At 41.0% G+C, this 12,811-nt stretch overlaps 1 long non-coding RNA gene across 1 annotated transcript; it reads left to right on the top strand.

Moving 5' to 3' along the window:
* The first annotated feature begins 6,229 nt into the window (after positions 1 to 6,229).
* Positions 6,230 to 11,981, top strand: LOC133216115 (uncharacterized). Its single transcript, XR_009726560.1, has 3 exons — positions 6,230 to 6,769; positions 7,699 to 7,860; positions 11,615 to 11,981. It is a non-coding gene; the product is annotated as an uncharacterized LOC133216115 (long non-coding RNA).
* Positions 11,982 to 12,811: the final 830 nt, after the last annotated feature.

Here is a 12,811-nt window from a genome sequence, read left to right as displayed (position 1 = left end):
GGAAGAATACTGCTTGACACTGCCTTGTGCTCAGATAAAACCATTAAGTGGCAGACTCCCAGTACGTTTTTTCCATCATTTCTCTTGCCTGCCAAATAATACCATGTGTCAGATGTGTCCTTTGTCTTGGTGGAGGACATCATTGAAATAATCTGGTTAAAAAATATACATACTTTAGCAAAAGGAACTTTTAAACCAGAATCATTAGTATAATAGCACAGCCCCACAAACCCTACATTAGGGTAGCTGAAGTACTGGCAAACCTTGGCAGGAAAGGCAAAAGTGATGGGCCCACAAAAGCCACAAAAGAACAAACTATGTTTCATTAAAAAAAAAAAAGCCATCAGTGTTACCTATCTGACCTTTTCAATAGTGAAAGGGATCAAACTTTTGGGAAGCTAGCACATGCACAGTAACCAAAACCTTATTTAATATGATACAAACACTGTTCAGGCCTCAGTTTCATGAGGAAACTGTATAATGAACTTAGAAATACAGGATAAGTGCATTCCTGGACTAATTGTAGAATTGACACAACACATTTTCCTTGTTCAAAACTTGTTTATCACTGAAGAGATTGTTTATCAAACCTGTTTATAAAAAAAGAAAAGATAAAAAAACAAACACAGAAAAGGTAATTGTGATTTAACAGTGTCTTTTGTGTTAATTTTATTTTTCTCCCTCAGGAAAGCTGCATAGCTAAAACATAAACTCTTCACCTGCACAGGAAAGATTTAACCTTTGATGTGATTCTTTGGTACATGATGCCTGTCAGGTTTCTTTTTGCACTGTGGTTACTGTGCTGTGCATAACGCCACAGTATTTTCAATGCTCTAGTGATCAAAAAAAGAAGTACAATACAGACACAATGTAAGTATTGTTATTTCTGTAAGTACTTATGAGCTTCTGAAAATTCCAAGGGAAGTGGGAATTTCCCTTAAGGGAAGTGTATTTTTTCTGATACTTCCATAAGCTCCTCAGAAAAGGTGGTTGTGTCAGGACTAATGGCTCGGGTCATCTTTATCCAAGCCTACACCAGAGAAGAGCAGAATCCAGCTGCCAGCTCATCAGGATTCTGAGTCATGCTGCCTGAGAAAACAGATGCTGCAGGATTTCAGTGTAGAAGGCATTTTTAAATGATTCAGTTAAGCTAGAGCAAATTCGCATGCAGCCACTTACATTGATTTCCATTCCTAATCAGCTAAACTAAGTCAGGAAGCATAGTTTGAATGTGAACAGATGACTTTTTGGATTTCCTCAGTGCAATCAATTTAAATTCTCGTCTTTCATCACCGTGTCTGACATAGGAAAATTAAAGAGAAACAAGCTAAGGCGCGAATTTATGGCAGTCTGGCTACTTTGCCTTTGTCCGTTTTCAGCAAACACTTGGAATAAGTGTAATGTATCCTACTTTCAAAATGGACTAACTAGTGAACTCTGAAGGCATTCCCTAGTCCATTTGGCAGTGGTTACCTTTGTGTATCTAATCTGTTGAAACTTGCTCACATCCCATGTGCAAGATTCTTTTGTATTCTTTTGTGATTAGTACAAAGTGGGCAGAAATGTCAGCAAGCTTGATGTGGAGTATCTACTCTAAAACCGGTGGTTGTACAGATGAAGTGTGTAGGTTAATAGGGTGCTATGTGATTCAGGTATCTAAAAGAGACTGTCCTACTATCCCATGTGAAAGTTCTCTCAGTATTTTCTTCTTTAGGAAACAAATCAGATTTTAACAGATGCTTTCACAAAAGTAAAGTAATTGGAATTTGAGCTAGTTACACCGTGTGGAGGCCTTGGGTGTTTCTATTTGCAAATCAGCAATGTGATTTTGTTCTTATGTAAGTATCTGGAAATGCAAAATCAGAACACACCAGTGAAGCCATTCTTTCTTTCCCCCAACACCAAGAAAAATAACTGTGTTGCACCCTCTGCAATTAATGACATTTATGAAGGCTGCCTCCTCCTCCTTTCCCCCAGTCTACTTCTAGCCAAAACTAACTGGGTAACAACCATTGCTCCTCTTAGCTGGCCCAAATGCAGATTCTCCACGTACCTTCTTATAATTCGGCTGACTCATACACAGTCAGGACCAGGCAGTATGCCCTGTAAAATGGCAGCAAATAGGAACCTAAAAGACACCAAAGAATACTGTCTAACAAACCCATTTTGAACTCAATAAATGAAAATGTGTGAGCTAATTGAAAGTCTTCAGAGAACACCTTCCCCCACCCCTGGCGATTTAAAGTATGATTGCAATAGTGAACAAACAGTGTGTATGTCCGGTCATATATTTCTTCTGATATTCGTGTCTGTAGTTTACTCCTGGCTCATATTCAAGCAAATACAGTAGTAAAATTAGTTCTAAGAACAAGTATCAGGGACTCATATTTGAGTTACGCTTTAAAAGGCACTGAAACAAAAGCATAAAGTGTTAAACCACATCTAAAGTATTGATCTAAGCTATGCTACCATTTGGGCAGACATACTCATTATATACTAAGGTACAAAATACTTCACTAATGAAGTACACGAGTTTGTTTTCCAGCCTGAAATGGGTGATCTGAGTGTAGGTGAGGGAAGAATTAGTCCTGATGTGCTTTCTCCTTTCAGTGATTGTTTGCTCTTTAGGTTTTGTATTTTAGGGCTCTTCCAGGAATTGTCTCTATTCTGTGGGGGCATACAGAACCAAGGGATAAAACAGGTCCTATAAAATGGGCTGGCAAGGATCCTGCTGCCTAAATGTCTGTGCTGGAAGGGACAGGGAATGTTTGTTGTCCAAGCAGACAATTGCAGCTTCCCCTGTGCAGCTAGATACCTAAATGCTCCTCAGTAAAAGCCAACAAAACAGATGGCTGGTGGCTATTTTGGGGTGAGAGCAGAGGGGAGGGAGAAGTTATCTCTCCTTGCAGGAGCAATCTACTACTTCCACTTTCTTCACTGCAGCAGCAGGGGCTAAACCCTCAGATCTTCAGTTTTGTCTGCACATGTGAGTTACTTTATCCTTTTTGTTTGGGTGCTAAGATCCAACCTACATGCTGAGAACCCCTAGGACAGCCCAGTGTCAGCGATGCTGGTTTTCTAAGAGATCTGCACTTACATACTTACTGCTCAGATGATATCTTTGTTGTTTTTCCAATCGCGTCTGCCTCCTGTATTTTAAGCACAAAGCAGTACAAGGATTAATGCAAGTGGAATGTGCATACTGGAACATGGCCTGTTTGTTACAGGAAGCTATTGTCACGCGTTACTGACAATCTGACAGAGGCTTGATTGCCTGAATTGCAGCATAAACAGGGAAACTTACCTTTGAGGAAATATAAACCATTTATCAATGGTTAATCTCCAGGTTCTTTTCTTAGCATCAGTGAAAAACAGTAATTCAGGGACAGAAATAAGTTGTTTTTTTGTCATAGGTACTCTACCCATCAGCAATAGCAGGTGGATTTGCTTCAGGAAATATTTTTGCAATGCACATTTAAAAAAAATAAAAAAGACATTCTGGTATCAGTGTATTTCATGGGGTTGATTTCAGCTGGTACTGGAATTGGTTTAAAAACTGAAAACAGTCACTTTGGTTTCTCCCTGTCTCCCTTATCGAAGTTTCTAGACCATGTTCAGTCCATTCTTGGGCTGTGAAAGAAAGAGAAAGCTCAAGCATGCCCTAGCTTCCTACTGCCTTGTTGGCTTAAAACCTAGTCAGGATCTGGCCCAGCCTCTGTCATACAGATCAAATTACCATTTTTAACATAAGAAGTTTATTGCTGGGACTAAAATCACTGCATTGAATTGCCTTGTGAAGTTTCTTTTAAGGGACACCAGAATTACTGAGAATTCAGCTATTATTTAGTTTCAGTAAAACCATGAGAGTTTCTCGCTGCCATACGCATGACACAGAAACTAGACTGAGCCCTTGGGAGTGAGGATGTTAGGACTGATGAAGGGCAGGAAAGCTGGACAAGATGCTACATTTTATCTTGCTTGAGGCTTATGAAAGCTCTGTTGCACTGCTGCATGGGGGCTTGGCACCCTCCCTTTTTCAGCTGGCCTAATGAAATAGTCCACCTCTTCTTCTGGATGCATATGTGTGTGGTGGTAGGAAGACAGGGAGCAGAGACAGTGCTGAAAATCCCACAGGGGACCACAGACCACACTCCAAAGCACTTGGCTGTAGGGCAGCACCCTGTGCTGAGGTTGCTGACAAGAGTTGTTGAGGCCAGGGTTGGAGAAGGTAGCAGCTGACACCAGGGGTAGCATTCAGTCTGTGAAGAGGAAGGAGGGCATGGGAACAGCAGGGATGACAACAGATAGAGCAACTGAAGTATGAACAGAGTGCAGGAAAGGGGGAAGGATTTCAGACAAGAACACTGATGGCTTGGGTTTGAGTTTGAAAGTTTTTTCCTCGTGAAAGTAAATGCCTGCTGCTCCTTACTCTAAATATACTCACTTTCAGGAGGATTTGTACTGTTACCCAACTGTTTATGAAGCATTTCACCAGTACTGATCAGAAGCAATCTCCATATTTTCTGAAGATAACTTAATCTTGTTTGCATAGAGGAAGTGATTTGCACCTTTGCTGAGCATATTGCAGTCTTCAGAGAAGCAACACAATTCTAACATCTGAAAAACAGGAACCTGAATGTTTCCAATCATCAGCATTTGCAGCAGTATCAGTCAAGCAGCATGCTTCAGAAATCAGGAAAACATCTTTATCCAAGCAACATTTTACTGTTTCTGTTTCAGTTCAGATTTTTCTCTGATTCAGCTCCAGAATAATCACCTTATGGCAATTGTTAGACAGGTTGTAAGAGTTAAATCAGGAGAATGTGGCCCTTTAGTTTGTGCTATCTGTACTTTTTGTATTCTAAAGCCAGGGGTGACACTTGATATTAGTCAAAGCCTTTCAAGCAGTGCTCTCTGTATCAGATTAATGATGCTCAGAGTTAGGCAGCAAATCAACCAAATCAATACACATACAATAGTACAGGTGGCTTTTTTCAAAAGAATGAAGGACTTGCTGTGACAGCAACACCGGAAAGACAGAAATATGTGGGCAGATGGCAGCAGGGCCTCGTTTGGACAAGTGAGCAGCCTGAACTATTGTCATCTCACCTGGCATGTGACCTGAGAGAATTTGGCTCTCTGTTCTTTCCTCTCTTTTGCATGGCCCTTTGTTCATTGTCTTTCAGCAGTGACTGATGTTTGAAATACATATGCTATTGCTCTAGCACCAGAGGAAAGCAACCTGAGCTTTAGAGATACTTCAAAAGCAAAAGGACATAATACCTATCTTGGGACAGCCATTTAGGCAGGTCTTTTTATGAGTTCTCTGCCTGGGAACTTGGTGGTTGCCTAATTTTGAGCAGCCATTACCTTACCTTTAGTTTTGAGGGATGACTCAGCTCAGCTGGGACCTTTTCACTTCCATCAGGGAGGCTAGCTATCTCCATACCTAAGGACAAATTGATGTGTGAAATACTTTTCAGAAAATCCTGATGCTAGGAGAAAAAACCTGCCCATTTTTATGTAAATGGTTTGGTCAGAACAGGAGGAAGAATTCTGTTGGTAGCCTGTGGATTTTGTCTCTGGAAGGTCAGACTATAAGCCTTCCAGAAAAATTCGTGAGATTGTTGTTACAAATGCTAATTTATCTTTTCTGTTCTTTTTCTTATTTTTTTTTTCCTATTAGTTTATCTAGTTTTATCATGCAGGAAGATAAAAAGACATTAAAGTACCATGAAAGAAAGCTAGGAAAACAGGCAAGTGCAGAGAACCTGGCAAAAGATTACCAGTTGAGTGAGCTCAGGGAGGCTCATCTGGCTTTTGGCTGGGTCTGAGGTTCCAGGGTTAAACTGAGTGAAATACTTGTGCTGGCCGCTTAGGAAAGGCAGATGCACAAGTGGAATTTTATTTCTATGCTTCTTGTCCCTCTGTAACTGAAAGGCATCTAATAGCAGGAATGCTGTTGCCTCTGATCCCTACAGGAGGAGATGATTCTGTAAGGCAGAGCATGCATGAGGAAAGATGTTAGCTTCCTATTCTGTAGTACTTTACCTGATTTGTTGCACAGCATGACAAATAGATCATGGTTCTATGATCTATTTGTCACTTCCATGATGTTTATATGTTTTGTAATACACGCTGGTAGTAGAATCAAGGCCAAGTGCCAAGATAGTTAATTAATTCCACTTTCCTGAGTTGCCCATAAGGTATAAGTTATGTATGGCAATTACCTCCTTTAAACTGTTAAGTGTGCAGAAAGTAGTTATTGCCTGCTGCCTTTCTACCTGCACCATGGCAGGGGCAGTGAACCTTGCTATGCATTTGCTCACAGGGTGACACAGAAGTGCTGCTCACCTTCTTGCTGCTGTAAGAGCTGTGACGAGCTGCACTGCCAGCCCAGTGGTGCTGGGCTGTGTGCATGCACGCAACTGCCAGCAACTCACTGCCTGAGGAGTTGAGGCAGAAAAGGGTAAGGCACTGGTGTATCATCATTATGGCTGTTATACAGAGGAGGAGAAAAGATAGAGATGAAGTGGATGGCCCGAGGTCACCCTGAGGAGCTGGAGTCACTGTAAGGAACTGGATCCCCCATTTAACTTACATCTCCATCCCACAGTGCTCAGTGTTAAAAAAACACACATTTTGCAGATTTATTTTACAGTTTAATTTCCTCATGCTGCTAGAACAATGCCAGTCTCTGGCCGTGCTTGCTCCATGTAACTTCAAGGTCTCTGACAACTTGAGCAAACAAGGAAAACCACAATCGAAGGTCAAAACATGCTGCTCCTTGCTCGGACTTCTAGCTTTTTTCTTTCTGCTGAAGGTGGCTGGTTGCTTTTTAAATATCATGATCTGATTATCCTTCACTGGACCTGTTGTATAATAATGAACCTAAACCTAAGCTTAGTAGTCTGAGGCTGCTGTGTGACTCCATAGGGTGATACAGTACCTCCTGATCTGCTTGCAGGACACATTAGAAGGCCTCTGTACTGAAGCTGGTGGGCTTAATTGGTTCTGGTGTTTTATGCCAGTGAATTATCAAATGTCCTGAAGTGAGTCCCATGGCCCTGACATAGCTCCTGAAGCCACATGTACAGACTTCACTATATAGGACCCATGTACTTGGGTCTGCTTTAGACTGGTTGGTTTGCTTAAGTGGTTCCTTCCTGGGCTTCCTGGCACACTTTGAGATACAGCTGTCTGTCAGTTTACAGGATAAAGCTGATGTATCTGACCCATATTTAATAACTAGACCACCACCCATCCCAACAATCCATAGTGGGCAGGCAAAACCAGAGGACAGAGTACAAGCAGGTGATGAATTTCTACTCTTTCCCAAAGAGCTGGGCAGGGAGGAGGGGGCATTCTCCAGACCATAGCTTTCACAGCTGTTCTGGGGAGCCACAGCAAAGTGGGGTGATAGGAATCGAGCTCAAAACTTATAAAATTGGTGTCCATGGCTAGGGATATTGCTGTAAAAATGCCCACTCTTAGCCTACTAGGAAAATAAAATAGTTAATGGTGAAAAACCAGGGTGTTTTTACAATTGCATTTAAAGCCCTAGGGGAGCCTGTAATGGTCTAAATGGACTATTTAGAGAAAAGCCCACATGTTTTCCTCTTTTTTTGTGTGTGTTTTAATTTACTGTGTGTAGCTGCCATTATCCATAAACCAAAACTTATGACTCTGTTACAACAGGAGAAGAGAACACTTTATTGTCTGCTGTTGGCAGATCACCCAAAGTCCCCTCCCAACTTAACAAGCATTAAGCTTCAATAAGACACAAGACACTTCAGAAAAAAACATCGCCACAAGGCTAATGATGACAACAGCTGCCAGCAAACTTTCCATTGCAAGCAAGTAAAGACTTGAAACAAATTTTAGCTCAAGTTTTGTTTTAGTAGCATCAGTGACATGTCTGTACCGGCAAAGGCTCAAATTGCATTCCTTAACACTAGGACTGTAGACCTATCTCCTGGAGTCATTACATTGCAACAGCCTGGTAGTCATGAGTAGAGTTGTGAAGTCTTTAATGAATCTGACCTTTTTCTTCTTTTAAGAGGTATTTATGCCCTAAAACACCAGTGAGGCAAGTCACTGGAGTCTCATACAAATTAGAATTTCTACGTGCCAAAGAAAGTTAAGGTGACTTTTATGTTTAGAGGAGTCATGAGAAAGAGGTTGTGGGTCTCAGCAAAGCTGGAGAGTCAAGAACTTTGTAATTCTGTTTACTTTTCTGATACTAATTTTCTTCTCAGTAAGTAACTTAAAGTCCTGTCTTCATCAGCGACCTTACTTACATGAATAAGAGCTCTGTGCAGTATGAGTAGGTGAGGTCTGTCCTCCCTTCGTTTTTCCAATCTATAGATCTGTGCCAATTTTACTCATATACCTCTCCCAACTGGGTGGATAACGAAGTTGCTCTATGTGAAGTTGCCCTATAAAGAAAACCTTGAAGAAAATTAGATTAAAACAATCCCAAACGCTTGGTAACAGCAAAATGTCTGAGCAACATAACTGCATCATGGTACAATACAGACAATGAGTACTGCTTGGTAGGAAGAGGAGTTTGCACTGTCTGTTGTTCATGCACTCTGCTTTCTCAGAGCAAGTGTTGCCATTTTGCTCAGCATCTTCAGGAGCTGCAAGGAAGTAATGAACAGGACCAGGCTGGAAAGCCCTTCTGACATCCTGACTAATGTTTCTGTTTTATGCAAAGAATGATCACAGAATGGAGACTGTCTTGCAGAGGTGGAATGAGCCATTGGGGAGGAATGAAATTTACTTAAATCTGCTCCCTGACTGTGCCACAATCAGGAACATTTTCATGTCAGTTGTCTAACTGAAGTACAGTTTTGCTATGTGTAACCTAAGCCAGAGACAGAGATTGCATTTGTTCTAAGAAGACTCATGAAATTCTGGGACAGATAGACTGCATCTCCTTTACTTGCTGGCACACAGGCCAGAAAGCTGCCTGAAATGACATGTACTTTCTCATCTGTGTGACTGCAGTTCTGTCTCTAAAGTACAGTTCAGCAGCCTACTTATCCTATACTGTCTTGCTGCAGGCAACAGCCTTTTTTAGAAGGTTCCTAGGCTGACTTGTCTGCATTGTACTGACCGTGTCTGCATTGTACTGACCATGTAATTTTGCTGCATGGAGATAAGAGCAGATAATTTGACATGAGGTAACACAGCCTGTGGGTTGGCACATACTTAAATCTGGGATAAGGAATAGTGTGGCTCCAAATTTATGCTTGTTTGAAGATCCTGCATTTTTGGATATTAGTACTCAAATATTTAGATGTGAAACAAATTTGAGCTTAAGCATGTGGTGAGACCCAAGCTTGAAATGCAGTCAGGAAGTAAGCATGGTGGTGTCCATACCCATGCAAAATCAGTGCAAAGTCCTGTTACTGAAGCTGCATAGAGGCATCATGATGTGAAGCTTTGTCTTTTGCTTCTTTATGCTGTCACCAGTAAAACACTGGGCTAATATAGCTTGGCCATTATATCCTATATTGAATTTGTACTACGTGAGGTTAGAAAAACAGCTTTAAGAAAACTCAACCCAAGAATATTTGTTAAGTCACTAAGTGATCATAAATACCAAGCCCCATGTTACTATTTTTAGCATTTTTCAGACCATAACTGTACTATACCGTTTGCATCTGGACAGTATACAGAACAATATTTAAGTAATTGCCACGTCCACCAGTTAAAGCTCTTTCTTACTCTACAAAAATAGAGACCTTCTAAGGGGTTGCTACAGAGATGTTTTATATATGTGGTTCTTTCATCAGCATACAAACAACAGGACAGCAAAAGGAGTGTGTTGTTAAGGGGCTTACGCTGACTGAAGTGAAAAAAAAAGAGCTAACTATAAAAAGTAAAGAATACTGTACTTGAGAATTTCTGCTGAGTATTTTGTATAGGAAACCTGATATTAAAGCTCTGAAAAATCCTCATCTGTATTTTAGGGATGTAGTCATGGTTACTTATATACAAAACATTTGCCAGTCTTGATTATTTAGGATATATTTCTTATATTCATTTCTTTTAGAATAGAACAAGACCAAATTCCTCCCACATTTGGCCTAAATGAAACTGACTTGGCTTGATTTATCTTTTATTTATTTTCTATGGGACATGTTGTGGTATTAATTTAGGCAGGACACTCCTCATTGTTTTCCCTGGCTAGTCCTGCTTAAGATACGGATCCACATTACAGTATCCTAATGATGAATTTGGAGCGAGTAATCAGACCTGAAAGAAGAGACAACCTGATTTTGGAAACCAGTTACTTTTTATGCATATTCAACTTTAAAAAGAGAGAGACAAAGTTCAGTTTGAATTGTGCCACACAAAAGCAGCACTTTCATATTCTCTGAGAAAGGAGATTAATTTGGGAAAAAAAATAAGGAAAAAAGAAGGGGAAAAAACCCTTGAATTGTATCCTCCCACGAGGACATTTAATTTAATAAAGCATCCTCCTCAGGATTGCTCCACTGTTGCTTAGGTGCCTCAGGGGGAGGATTCTTCCTCATGAGGGGGAGGACCTTGGCCAGGCATAAGGGAGATGCTAAGGCTGGGTGTTAGGGAGTGGATTTGTCCCTGAGGGCAACCTTCCCCTTTCCAAACAGCTGTATGGATTTCTAATGCAAATTTTGTCTTCATTATGTGGATGAGAGGATTCATTTTAGGTAGGTCAACTGTTTTGCACTCCTTTCTGAATTCCCCTGGCTAATCTACTTGGTCTGGCAGTTTGCAGAATTGCCCACCTTATGACTTAGTATATACCTGCCACCCCCCTTCATCCTTTCCCCCAGGCAGTGGGATGTAGGATGATAACAGTGTAATTGAATTGTTGGCTGAGTTTTGGCTTTGGTGTGCCACTGTCGGTAATGCCAGCAAGAACAAGTTAGCTCTTCTGCCTTTCAGGGTGGACTCCTCCTTGTCACACCACTCTGGCAAATTCTTGTTTCATCATCAGTTTACAAAGTAGAAGCAAAAGACAAAGTCTACCCTATGATCGTAAACATGTGAAAGAGAACTTTCTCTGTCAACCTCAACATGAGCAAGACTGAAATGAAGCCCCCTTCCCCAGCTTTTACAGTAGTGCAGAAGTCTCAAAATGTGATTCTTTTTCAGTGTATACCTGTTGCACACTGCTTCCAGCCTGGCAATGGGTGCTGTCCAGGAAATGGCAAAGCAGAATCTAGAGTACACAAATAATGCACACTTCTATCTAGGAGACACATTCCGTGGACATGAAATAAGATGTTAATTGTTACTAAAATATTTTAGGCCAAACAAACTAAGTGTCAGGAATGAGCAGGTTTTCAGCAAACTTGTGTGGGAGAAAACCCTTGCTAGGTCATCAGCATTCTTGTGCAGCATCTTGAAGGATGATTAGATACTTTCCTGGCTTTGGGGACAGGACCAATCCTTTGCTGTTTCTATTTTTTCCTCTTTCTTTTTCTATGTTTTGGGTGGGTGGGGTAAGGTTGGAAGACTATATGGATATGTGATTGTGTGCCTTTGGTATTCTTTGTGCTCTTGCCTGACATGGCAGTCTTTCAGGTTTGTCCTGCGTATTTGATTGAGTTTTCAGAAGGAAACATGAAGGAGGAGAAGCCAAAGGGCTATGGAAAAAAGGGCACCGAAATGCAGTTAACGTCCAGCAGCAGGATTGCATTTGGCAACGCATGCATGCCTGTAAGCCAAACTTTCTCTGATTAAATGTTTCTGGCCAAAAATCAGAATTGGTAAGTATATTGCATATTGAACTCCTTTTCAAAAGCATAATGAGAAAGGAGGGGGAATACTATTCAGTTTAGGAAAACCTCGATGGCACTGTATTTTGAAACGTAGTTACTGAAAAACGTGGGAAGTGGTGGCTGACAGTGACAGGGCCCTAACCAGACTTTGCAAGAAAAAGTGGGCAATACCACCAGGTGGCGCGTAAAGCCCAAAATAACCCTAAACCTGCCCAAACCGCAGGGCTTTCAGTGCCATCTAGTGCCGCCACCCGCCGTTGGCTTGGGGTGAGGAAAATCCAATTCAAGGAAGGACTCCAGGATGGATGCCTTCTGAAGGAGAAGGTTATGCTGTCTGTGTGCAGCATGTGCAACATATGTAGTGGTTTGAGACGGGGAGTGTGTCTGGAGAAGATATTACCATCTTGTAGTACTCTGACTCTCTTCTTGCATTTTTCCCTAAATATGTGACCCTTATGGACAGGGTACTTTGACTGTTCTGGTGGTAATTTTAACAGTGTTGACATTTAACACAAAAAAATCATCAGTTGCAAGTAATACCTACAAGTAAAAAGGGATGGGCTGTGAGAAAATAAGTGCATCTTTTTCAGTATCCCTTTCAGAGTGATATTTTGCAGGCTTACAAGCCTCCAATAGAAGTTTACATTAATGAGTTGTTATTATTATAGCTATGGCCATTGTACTTTGTTTGCTTGCCTTTATCCTGTAACAGTAAAGCAAACAGAAGGGAATGACTGTAGGCAGTAATTTTCAAGGATTCATTCTGAACAACAAATAGTCTGTTCCTTCTGCTTTGCTGCTGAGCTTGCAAATACTTACTGGCAATCTCTGTTGTTCATCACAGGGGAAAAAATTTAAAGCAAATGAACATCAAAGAAGTAGTGAGAGGAGAAGGATTGGCAGTTTCCACATTAGACTATCCTATGAAAAAAAAGAAAGAAAGAAAAGTTGTTTTATCTCTGAATGGATTGGACTTACTCATCTCTCCACAGCTGCCTGCTTTACACAGTCCTGCAGCTTGCCTGAGCATG

The sequence above is a fragment of the Neopsephotus bourkii genome, unplaced genomic scaffold (genome assembly GCF_033783945.1).
Source record: "Neopsephotus bourkii isolate Nb327-2 ecotype Australia unplaced genomic scaffold, CSIRO-AGI_Nbou_v1 NB_1027, whole genome shotgun sequence".
In the NCBI taxonomy this organism is placed as follows: domain Eukaryota; kingdom Metazoa; phylum Chordata; class Aves; order Psittaciformes; family Psittacidae; genus Neopsephotus; species Neopsephotus bourkii.
This window is presented reverse-complemented; position numbering and strand designations above follow the sequence as displayed.